Source organism: Camponotus floridanus, unplaced genomic scaffold (assembly GCF_003227725.1).
Source record: "Camponotus floridanus strain SB8 unplaced genomic scaffold, Cflo_v7.5 scaffold13, whole genome shotgun sequence".
Taxonomy (NCBI): Eukaryota; Metazoa; Arthropoda; class Insecta; order Hymenoptera; family Formicidae; genus Camponotus; species Camponotus floridanus.
In genome coordinates, this window is record NW_020229248.1 from 36,781 (window position 1) to 49,009 (window position 12,229).

The following is a 12,229-nucleotide window of genomic DNA, read 5'->3' on the forward strand; positions in this document are numbered from 1 at the left end:
GCAATTAATGCACGATCATTGTCAGGTACGTTATCGTTCCACGATTAGTAGCAATCGATGCCATTTTCGCAAATGTTTCTCTTACAAATAATATTCCCGAATCGCTGCTAATAATTAATAATACACGGCATAATCTATAAAGACAAGACTGAGATCAGTATTTGCCGAGTATGAATAATTCTAGATTCGAGGGAAGATAACTGACGCGCTAGTTGCCGCCATTATATCGTTATAAAATAAGCAATTATCGCGAAATCTGAATCTAAGAAAACTATAAATTTTCCCGGATTCTCAGTAATTTTTTTTCCATAAAACGCATCAAGGTACGGGATAAAAGAATCGATCTTGTTGCTAGGCGGTCGCGACGCGACGGCCATCGGCTAATCGTTTCCCCCAAAGCGCCAACAGATGGCGCGGGGCAGGCGGCGCGCGCATCAAGGATCAGCGGGGCCGCTCGAGGAGTGACAGCTCGCGAGCTCGAACTGTCATCACGGCGGTATCGCGCGCGTCGTCCGTACCGTGTCCGCGTTCCCCGTGCTGCGAGTAAACGCGAGTAAACGTGACGCGACACGACGTGACGTATCGTGCCAGTGCCGTGTAACGCGACTCGCGAACGTGTCCCGTCCGTCACCGAGCGATCGCGTCTCGAAATCGCGTCGTTTCTTCCCTTTTTTTCTTCTCCCCCGTCGAAAAAGCCAAACCGCCGCCGCGCACGGTGGGTGCGCACGCAAGGTAGAACAGCTCGCACCGTTCGCTCGCTGCCGGCTCGGCCTCAGTCTACTGGAAGATTCCATTGTGCGAGAGTGGGCTTTCGAAAAGTTTCGCGGCACCGCCGGCGAGTTTCCGCGGACGTCCACACCGTCGACAAGCCGGGACATCGAGCCAGGTAACGTGTCGAATCATTATTAGCCGGCGCCTTGGCGAAATTCATCATAAGTGTGTGTGCCTATGTATATGTGCGAATATGTATGTGTGCGTGTGTGCGTGGGAGAAAGAGGGAGACAGGTTGAGGTTATTACAGCGGCCGCTCTCTCTGGGTTCAGCTGGGCTCTCAGCTGATGCACCGACCGACCGGTTCGCTGCCTCCTGCGGTCGATTCTTACGGACGTGATGTAGCGCTCATTCGCGTTCGTCGTGCTTTGTCGCTGACAGTGATAGCTTCACGGTTCATTCTAGAGCGTTAATTCCGAGATTCGATCCCGCTTTTTAGATTACGTGTAATTTACACGGGAGGGAAATTTGTGCTCGATGATTAGCAACGATCATCTCACGACAGCCATCCCGACCTTGCTTTTGTATCGAAAATACGAAACGGCCGAGGAAGGGAAGAACGATTAACTAGGGTTAGCGCTAACCCGAGGTCGGGCGGAATCGAACGTTCTCGCATTTCCTGACGAATCGACTCGCGAGTCCAATTTCGACAATAGTTTGTGACAGTAACCATTATTTCCTTTCGAAGCTATGAAAATAAACGTCCCATTATTTTTCGTTACTTGTACAAATCTCGTCACTCTTTTGTAAAAATTGTTATGAGTATCACAAAATTCGGGAATGATAAAGGATCTATTCTTTAATTATCGATCTTGGGGACTCGCCCGCAGTTGAAACTCATTTTTCAAGCACAAACGTTAATAGCTCCTTCAGAGGAATTTTTTTCTAAAATTAATATTTTGCGCGAGTGATATTGATAAGATCAATAGATTAATTTTTGAGAAATAATTTGGAAAACATATAAATATTCCATTTCATTAATGAGTTACATAATATATAGTTATTTTTTATATAGTTATTTTTATAAAGAAGAAACATGTGAGAGACAAAGAGTTATGCCTATCATCCTGTCATTCTAATTGCACCTTTTACGCTCCTGTCGAGAACACAAACGACTGTTCGCCCTCTCGTACGAATACGTGATATATTGGCGATTTCACCTCGCGAGATTCTCGCGGCGCGTCGATTCCCGGTGTTGACCTCGACGACGATGTCACGTCGCATGGTAACCGATTGATACTATTAGAAAGGAACAATCGCGGAGAAATCGGTACCTCATTTCAGAAAGGAAAATCATCTCTCACTATTTATAGATGAAACTTTTACAGTGGGACATGCAGATTTAATGGAGAAACGGATGAAATGATGATGCAAAAATCTCTTTAACGAGTAAACCAATAGTCGCTTATAGCTCTTCATCGGATTCTATGATATTTTAGAAAATATTAGCGCACTCTTAATTTATCTGAAGAACTCGTGTACAAGATAAGATATTTTAGAAAAAAAAAAATACTTCGGGAAATCGATACAGGTACATCTAAAGTCGCGACGAAGAATTATTCCGTTAAATACCGCGTTTAAGTTGCATGATTAATTGCACAGGTGGGAGCATTCATTCACCATTCGTGGTTAACTTTGACCGTTGAACAAAGGCGCGAATCGAATTTACAAAGGGCTGGAATATAATCGTGTGTACTCGTCGTATGTGCATTCGTCACTCTAACCGTAGCTTTAGTCGTGAAATCTCATTATGAATCTCTCGCCAGGATAACGTAAAATAATCCGCCGAGGACCAAAGTAATTTCATGCAATGTCATTCATTCTAAAGTAGCTCGTCTTTATGCTACTCTTGAGAGACATTGCCGAGAACGGCTCCGTACGTTGTGCGAATTTAATTCTGAACCCTCTCTTATTGTAAGATTTAATTATACAGAGAGCATCTCTCCCGTCAGTACCGCGTTAAATAAACTATTCGAATTAAAAGATTCCGCATGTGAATCATTCTTCATTTAAATACTTCAGATATATGTATTTTAGATTATTATATATTACATATATTTAAATATTCATTGGAATATTAGTTTTTGAGCGGCGGTTAGCTGTGTAAATATAATGTCAAAAATTGAAAAAGGTCACATTAAGGATTTTTAGAAGAATAAGTGGAAAGATAAATACATATTTATTTTGTTTCCTTGACATGTTTTTTTAATGAAACCCTTTATCAACAATAGAAATATATAGCTATTATATAAGGGTACTAAAAAAACCTATTATATTAGAATATTAAATGTAAAACGTACAACAGGAAAAGCAAAGTGTGCATGCGGTAAAAGCGATAACAATACACGATCAGTAATTATTCGAGCGAGTAATTTTGTTTTACAGAAAACAAAGGAGAAAGATAATACAGAATCAACAGCTGTTAAAAGAAAATTAAAAGAATTTCTTTCAAAGCAATCTACTATATCTACGTAATGCCAGTATAAATTATAATTATCATCATATGAATATAGTTATCATAAACAATAATCAGTTCTTTTATATTATTTTTATTATCATACATTATTATAATTTTACGCGACAATTTTTTTTATTATTAATTTTAATTTAATTTAATTTAATTTAATTTTTATTTATTATTAATTTTTTATTAATTTATATATATATATATATATATACACTGAGGGAAAAATTTTTTTAAATCAAATAAATTTGTTTTCTTGAAACTTTTACTTTAAATGGAAGGAATTGTTTATTTCATTTAAGCAAAAGCATTTAATTTTAATTAAATATGCATGTTATATTAAGTACATTATTTTCATTTATATATTTTTTATATTTAAATACTATTTTCGTAAAATATATACTACAATTTATTAAATTAAATACATTATTTTTTAAAATTAAAAAATTTAAAATTTTTGGGAATAAAAAATGCATTTTAATAAATATTTTGATAAAATTAAAATGAAAATATTTAATTAAAAATTATATTTTTTAAGCATATATATTTTTTTAAACATATGTAAATAAATGCTTAACTTAAGCAAACAGACGTTTTGAATACAAGTAAATACGTGATTAGTACTCACCGAATAAATAGCTTTCTTGAGTTAACTAAAATTTTTTTATTTCAAGATAATTTTTTCCTCAGTGTATATATATATATATATATATATATATATATATATATATATATATATATCGTGTGTATTTTAAAGCGACGCTGTATTACCATACCTGCTCCGATCGTATCGCGGAAGCTCCTCGGGGGTGGGGAGACGGCAGGACGAGGGGACTGTCATGGCACCGTTATCGCTCGCAAATCGACTCGCTTTTCCGTGAAGCGCCGCTGCCGCCGCGCGTTCTGCAACGTCGAGGTCACCGCGCCCGGCTGCAGCTGAGCTTCCAGCTGACGAGCGGAGGCTGCGACCGGTTCGCCATGCTCGTCCACCCCCTCCCCACTCTTCTGTTTCCCTCACTCTCTCTCTTCCTTTTTTATCGCGGTCACCTCCTCCTTTTTCCCTTTAAATCGCCTTTCACGTGCTTCACGTCGTCGTCCCTCTTCCTCTCCTCCTCCTCCTCCTCCCTCACTCGCTCGTCTCACCCCTCCTCGCAAGTTTGCATTGTTCGTCCCGCGCGCGCACGGCCGGCAACGGCCGACTTCGTTGAACCAGTTCCGAACCGTTTTGTTCGCGCGTCTCTTTGGCACGTTCCGCGTGTGACGGCGAACGCGCGTCGAGCGACTTGACGGGGGATAAGGGGGGGGCGGAGGGGAGAGAGGCGGACGCGCGTCAATTCGGGGTGCAATAAAAGATACGTGATACGCACTGACGCATACACGCGCGCCGTGATTTTTGACGGATCCGGGACGAATTCCGCTTTCGAGTAATCATCCCCGAGTGAATCATTCACGGCGGTGGTGGGAGAAAAGTGAATGTTTAGCCAACGTTTTCCACGGTGTATCGCGAGGAACTTTCGCCGGCCGACAAAATGTGCGATGCCAAAGATATACGTCTGTAATTGACATGTAAGATATACTATTCTATTGGAGATATGTACATGCTTCATTTTTATTCACGCATTTGTTGATATTCCTAGTTTTTTAAGATCCGCGGAACTTACATGTATTCCGGAAGTAAATTGATCGATCAATGTAATATTTAAAATTATAAAATTATAATCATAATATATAATTTTATATATCATTATTATATATTATATAATTTTAAATTATGACCATAATTTAAAATTATATAATGTAATATTTAAAATTATAAAATTATACAATTATAACAATGTAATATTTAAAATTATAAAATTATACAATTATAACAATGTAATATTTAAAATTATAAAATTATAGGGGATGATAAAAGTCTCGTGCTGGAGTACTTCTGACATGTATATATTTTTGTGGGGAAAAAGAGGGGGAAGGAGACGAAGCGCGGGATTACATACACTTTTGAATCAATCTTTGGAGAAAAATTTTGCCTTCCCCCTCCTCCCTCTTTCGTCGCGAGCGTGACAAACGGCTGATTATGTTCGCGGGAGTTCGTTTCGTGAGAGCGGTAAAAAAAGACACCGGCGGAGAAATTGCGGTACTTCTGGAAATCTAAACGACTCGAAATTGCGAGCTCGCCGGACACGCGATTCGACGTTGCGCCGTTTCGAGGTAAGGCTTATGTTAGGACACAGATAGAGGTGACACGCCTCGCATAGAGAGAGATTCGTCGGTTTAAACCGCGTGTAGTACAATATATATAGCGAAATTACTCCAGCGCATTTATTCCGCTGCTAACGAGATCATTCGGACGGAGTGATGTAATTCTGTTTTGCTTCATCATTCATTATCTGGCATTATTTAACTGGATTTCGTGGATTTATTTTCGCCCCTCTCGTTCGAACGAGACCAGACCGCGTATCATTAACCTTTCTGTCCATGAACAGATAGCGAACTTGAATGTTAAAAAAAATTTTAATGTTCTCCGAAACAAAAGGGAGTTTCCTTTGTATTCGGAACCCCTCCAAGAGATACAACGGGAAAGAATTCCCAGCAGTTGCTATAAAGAAATTGTCGCAGTGTATGTAATGTGTCAAAGACACGTGGAAGGTACACAGGTACCCATACATCGATGGAAAGATGAAAAATTATGCTTGACAGAAGGGTTAAACGTGCGAAGACGAATCTTCCCGATCAGCTGATGATCGATGTGACGTTGATCTAACACACGGCTGTATCTCTTGGAGCAAAGTGAATCGATCCGCGACTTCTGCTGGTCGTATTAAAGCAGCTTGACGTTTGCGCGCGGCTGCGGATCGCTTAGAAAGAAATACTCTCCGCGCAGTTAAATTGATCATAATTGGGCTGCTGTCGGCGGCAGTAAAATATCGCGATCCCGTCATTCGACTGCGTTTTATCGTCGCAACAACCGGTTACATTGTGGATCGCCTCGCTCGTAAAAACGCACGATTGTAAGGGGCCCCGATCTCTCTCGACCATCGGAAGAGAGAAAAATTCACAGACCGGTATTCCCGCCGCATTTAGCGCTAAAACGCTGCCGCAGTCTTCTTCGTTTAGTGTAAACTCGCGCATCATTCCAGCGACGTACAAGTTGCTTGTTTCAAATTAAGTTGCGTGAAAGGGAGGGAATGATAGAGACAGAGAGAGAGAATGTATAGAGTTCGGTATATAAATTAAAGATTAATCGGGATACACTAAGCGTGAAAACGTTCCCTTCTTTTTTTTCCTCTTATTTTTGCGAGTTGTTTTTTTTATTTTCTTTATTTTTGCACCGTCGATACATTATTCATTGCGGTAGAAATTACTGTGCAAAGTGATACGCGCTACTTGGTCGCTATTAAATAATTCAGATTTCACCCTGAAGGTATGTCTGTTCCAGTAATCTCGTCGTTGCCGCGATAACCGCTGATTGCCGTTACATCGTGTCGGTAAACCTGTCATCCTGATCTGCAACCGTGTTACGCGACGACACGCGAAAATCGTATAGACAACGATGGAGAGCCAGCTCTCGCACACAAACACAATTCGAAAATAATATATTGCAGAGCGCGTGTATAATTCTGCATCTTTTTACAATCTCAAAATGAATATTGATTAGTTGCGATTGTGTAAGAAATTTGACAGATATATTTTTCTCGATTGCGTTTTTGACTCTTGCATCTAGGATTGGTCGAAAAAATTCAGTGAGAGAAAAAACTGCGATAAATTTCGGATTTATTTTAGAATTTTTACCTAATGGAATAAACTACTGAGAAAAACTCTAAAAATAATTATAAAATATATGTAACTCTAAAATATATTTTATAACTTTATGCAAAACTTTTTTTTGCTTTAATAAATCATACTAATCACTAGTTTAGAAAATCTAATATATGTATAAAAAATATAATAATAAATCGATATGTGAAGTTTTTAAAATAAAAACTTTGGAGATATTTTACTAAATTTTATATTAATTTTTAGTAGTTTAAGAAAAGTGTAATAGTAACAGATTCAAAAGTTTTTATCAATATAGATCTGTTTCGCGTTTATCTTCTAATAACAGAAAACTAATTTTGCTACGTTGATTCCTAATCTACTACAAATTTTATTTTAGATAGAAAGCTTAAATTAGGGAAATATTCTCTCAATTAATAAATATCGTTAGAAATGTTTTCTATTTTAACGTTTTTAATAGAAAAGATCGGTTTGTTAAGTTTTTCCTAGAAAATGCTAGTTTTTTATTACTGGCAGGACTTTTATTAAAAAATGTAGAATTTTGCTATCTCTGCTTGCGTCTGTTTTCTGCATTTGAAATAAAATATTCAGATTGTTCATTTGAGCTTTATAGAGCGGAAGATGAAGAAAAACACAAAGTTGTGTGTGGGAAGTGCAACTAAAACGATGCTATTCAATTTCTTTCGACTTTACGTAATTTCATCTGGGCGTATGAGAGTTATCCTCTCGTGCAAGCCATGCGAGCTCTTTGCGAGGATTATAACGTATTGCTTCGGTAAAACACTTCGCCGGCCTTCGCAATATGATGGAAATATTGCTCCCCCTCTCGGCTTCCCGGGCCCTCGTGGTAACTCTAGTTATGTAACGTGGATTGCAGCGCTTTAGTTGAGGGTTAATACTCATCCATGGGACCACACAACTTGGCTAAAGTTCATTATCGCGCTACTCAATTTATATCACACGCGAGAGTATGAAATAATAGTCCTTATGCCGCGATATATCTCGATCTTTCGTAACTTTTTTTATTCGATCGTATAAAATCCTTATTAAGAAATTGCCACGCGAAATCATATCAATGTATGAGTGCTGAAAGAAAAAAATATAACGGAGATGACCGTTACGAAACGCGCATTTTTTATTCAGATTGAACCTTAACGAGCCATTCGCCAGTCATTTATGTCCCCAGTAAAACGATAAAAGCCTAGTTGACGTTTTATATAAAATAATAAAAAAATATGTTAAATATAATTCGATACTTGTCTTACGGTATTTTTATTGCTTTTAGATAAATAAAGATGTAAAAACGACAGCGACGCGTGGTTAATACACATGAGCAATATATGTCAATGTAAAAGTAACGCATATATGTATTATAAAATCGTTAAATAATTTATCTGTTTTTTTATACAACGTCTTTAATACTTGAAAAGTGTGTTTCAATAATACAAAATATACAAAATTACGAAGGGAGCTTTAACTTCTAATAAGGATTTTAAAGTTCTAATCTTTGATAAAAAATATTGAATAATTTGCGAATCAAAATTCTTATTTGCATTAGTCACTTCATTTATTGCTGATGTCATCAGAATTTTGGTATTCTTCTTTCATTATTAATTTTTAATGGGAGGAAGCTTTTTATATATGAAATTTATCTAAAAGATAAATGAAAAAGAATATATGAAAAAGAAAGTAATCTCTGACAATTTTTAAATAAATCTCCCCTCGAAGCAGTCATTATTATCTCATCGTTTATTTATCTTTCAGATAGCATATACGAAATTTATCTAGTAATTACTGCTTCAAGGGGAGATTTATTTAAAAATTGTCAGAGACTAATTTCTTTTTCATACACGTTTTATGTTTAAAAGCGCCGTTATTTCTGTCTATACAGAGCTATCTCTGTTGGAGATATTTTTTGTTTCCTAAAAATAATAAGGATTTTTTAAAATCGAGAATTTACCTCTTTAAACTAACTTGAATACATTTATATATATATATATATATATATATATATATATATATATATTATTCATTAATACGTGATTCATGTTTATTTCTATCGCTGAGTTACGTGAAACGCACCGGCAAAAGAGCCACTTGTAATATTTCATTCTCGTAACGAATGACTAATGACTGATTCAGCTCGTTTTAGCAAAAGGATCGATTGTGTCCAACAGTATTGCTCAACCGGCCGGTCATTCACTGATGTCGGTGTATCTATCTTTGCGGTTGGCAACTGGCGTTCGCTCGCTCGCGTTCGCGTTGTTGCTAAGCGGCCGGATTTCCGCGCGAGGCTGCGGCTTTCGAGAATCACGACAATGAGAACCACTGAGGGTTAGCACTCGCACTCGGTAAAGTGCTCCCCACTTCCTTCTCCCTGACATTAGGCATCGTAGACAGCGAGGCGCGCTGGCTCGCGCAATGACGTGTTACGTATGTGTGTGTGCATGTGTGTGTATATATATGTGTTTGTGGTGTGTATATGTGTGTGTGTGTGTCACTCGGGAGATTGAATAATCGCCGCGTTCCGTGCGACTCGAAAAATGCAATCGATATCGGTACACGCGGCCTATAACCGATAACGTCATTCGCGCGACAGTCATATACGTGTCTGCGCTCGCGAGGCCACCGTTATTAGCTCTCTCTCGAAGGAGGGTAAACAGAAAACGTTCCCTAAAACGCGCGCCAGAAAAGTCCACGGACGTTGAAACTTGCGCAACACATGTACGATTTTGACTCTCATAATATATGCACGTTGACGTATGACGTGCATACACGCGATTCTTCTCCCGGCTTTCTCGTAAGTCGGTTAATTTTATTACGTAACACGAGATCGGCTCTTCAGATAATAATGATTTTTGTCTCTGAGATTTCTCGGTGATTATGCTGATGTGTACGAACACTAGATTGATGTCAATCCTTATCACTATCATCCTTATCACTATAAACTATCTTAATATCGATTATTGTAAATGTTATTGTAAATGGTTTAGCTATTTACGCGCTGAGAAAAAAAAAGTTGTTAACTTGATCAAACCGTTTAATTAAATTATTTTTTTAATTGAAATATTAAATATTTAAATATTTAAATTAAATAGATGTCATGTAAAATTTAATATGTATTATTTAGTTTAACTAGTTAAATAATTCAATTAAAAAAATAATAATTTAGTTAAATGGTTTAGTCAAGTTAACAATTTTTTTTTCTCAGTGCAGGCTTTGCATTCTACTCGGTGTTAATGTGTGTGCACATCTGTATATACAGATCACTTCACTTGTTGATACGAATGAATTAATACACTAATAGCCTGGAGATGGAATTAGTATCAACGCACGCGACATAAAATTCTCGATTTAATTGCAGAAGAATTAATTATATTATCGAGTTCTCTTTACATTCTATAGTTTCTCTCAATGTTAATAATAATTATAATACTCACTTGAGATGGATAGTTTTTCATCATGAAGGTATAAAATAATCATAGAACAAAATGCAAAATAGAGATACATTTTTTTTAACGAGGAGAAATAACTACATTTTTCCTAATTAGCATCAAGGAATTTCTTGCGATTTCAAGAGATTTCTTGGATATTATAACAAACGAGTACGAGAAAATTAATGGTTTTATATGGGCATGTTGGAGAGAAATGTCTATGGAAGCACCAAGTAAAAGTCAGGTAATACCGAGAGATGAAGTTATCAACTATGATATCTCTACTAGCGCATTACAGCAAATGGAAATATGAGTGCGCTGCAATTAAAACGGTATCTTTCGCTTTCGCCTACTCTTGATATGAATTTTGCGCGATCTCGTGCGACTTATCAATCTCTTTCATTCGCGATGACGTGCCGAGGAAACGCGATCGCAACGGTTCACGTTCTTTTTAGAATACTCAAGATATATATATATATATATATATATATATATATATATATAATCCTATGAACTGCTACATTAAAAAAAAAAGCATTAAAATTGCATGTAATAAGGAGATATATTTGAGTCATCGTTTAAATATCATCGATAATATTGAATAATATTTAAACGATGAGTCGAATAGATCTGTTGCAGGTGAGTCAACAGAGAGATCTACATTATTTACTGTCATCGTTATTTATATCCTCTCCTCCTCCGAAAAGCGCGGACGAGTGGACTTGGATACGCACGTGTTTAAATAGAGTCCCTTTAAATTCTAAAGATTTGTGACGATTTTCATAATCATTTCATGAAACGCACTCGGAATTTAACTGATCATCGTCATCATCAGTCACAATGATGGCAATTTTTTGATAATGAAACAAATTCACATATCAATGTTTCATTGAGAACCGTCTATTCTTCGCGTTCGTCGGCTCCGATTCTTCCGAGGCCTCTCTCTTTTTCTCACCTCACACGAAAAGATTTTCGTAAACAAAATTTACGGTCGTTGAACCGGGTGTCCAAGCTGCAGAGTAACTCTTTCTTTTTTTTCTTCCTCGTCTTCCCCCCCCCCTCCTATCCATCAGCGTACGCGACAGAAGTTAGAGTTCTCTCGTTTATTCTCGTTCGAAATACGATTAAAGTCCATCGTTTCAATTAATTCGTTCTACTTATTGTTAGATCTAGAATGCGATCTCACCTGTTTAGTTTTTTCCCTGATAATTATTAATCGAATGAATCATAATGTAATTTCATAATTTCAATAGCAGATATAATATAGCTTATTTTGATATTTATCCAAACTGTATCTTTCATTTAAGATTTTTTGATTTCATAAAAATAAGACTTCATTTTTTTACAATTAAAAAAATATATATTTATTTTAAAATTATTTTGAAAAAATGTATTTGAAAAGAAAAGGAAAAAATGCACTATACTTGTTTTCGTTGAAATACAATACATTTTATGATAATATTACTATAATTATGTAAAATCTTTTTTATCTACATCTGTTCAAATTTTATTAGTATTATTATTTATTGTTAATCTATGATATCAATCGATGTGTGTTATTAAAGTATGAGAAAGAAATCAATTGAATTTTCTATTAATACTAAACAAAATAATAAACTGCTTTATGTGAGCAGTGCACGATCCATATGATTCTATGATACAATGAATTTATATGTTTCTTTGTGCATCATAATTGGAGCGTCATGTTAATGACGCTAATTTTAGCGGTAATTCATTATTATCGCGCTCGTTTGAATACCCGCATTATTTTAATTTTATCGTT

General features: G+C 36.6%; 1 protein-coding gene across 1 annotated transcript in view; it reads left to right on the forward strand.

The window, feature by feature from the left end:
* Positions 1-478: 478 nt before the first annotated feature.
* The window catches only part of LOC105254367 (sestrin homolog), a 182,442-nt gene continuing 170,691 nt past the window's right edge, over positions 479-12,229 (forward strand). Inside the window, exon 1 of the mRNA XM_011262997.3 lies at positions 479-886. The gene's annotated coding sequence lies outside the window, so the exon portion shown is untranslated. The remainder of the gene's footprint in view (positions 887-12,229) is intronic.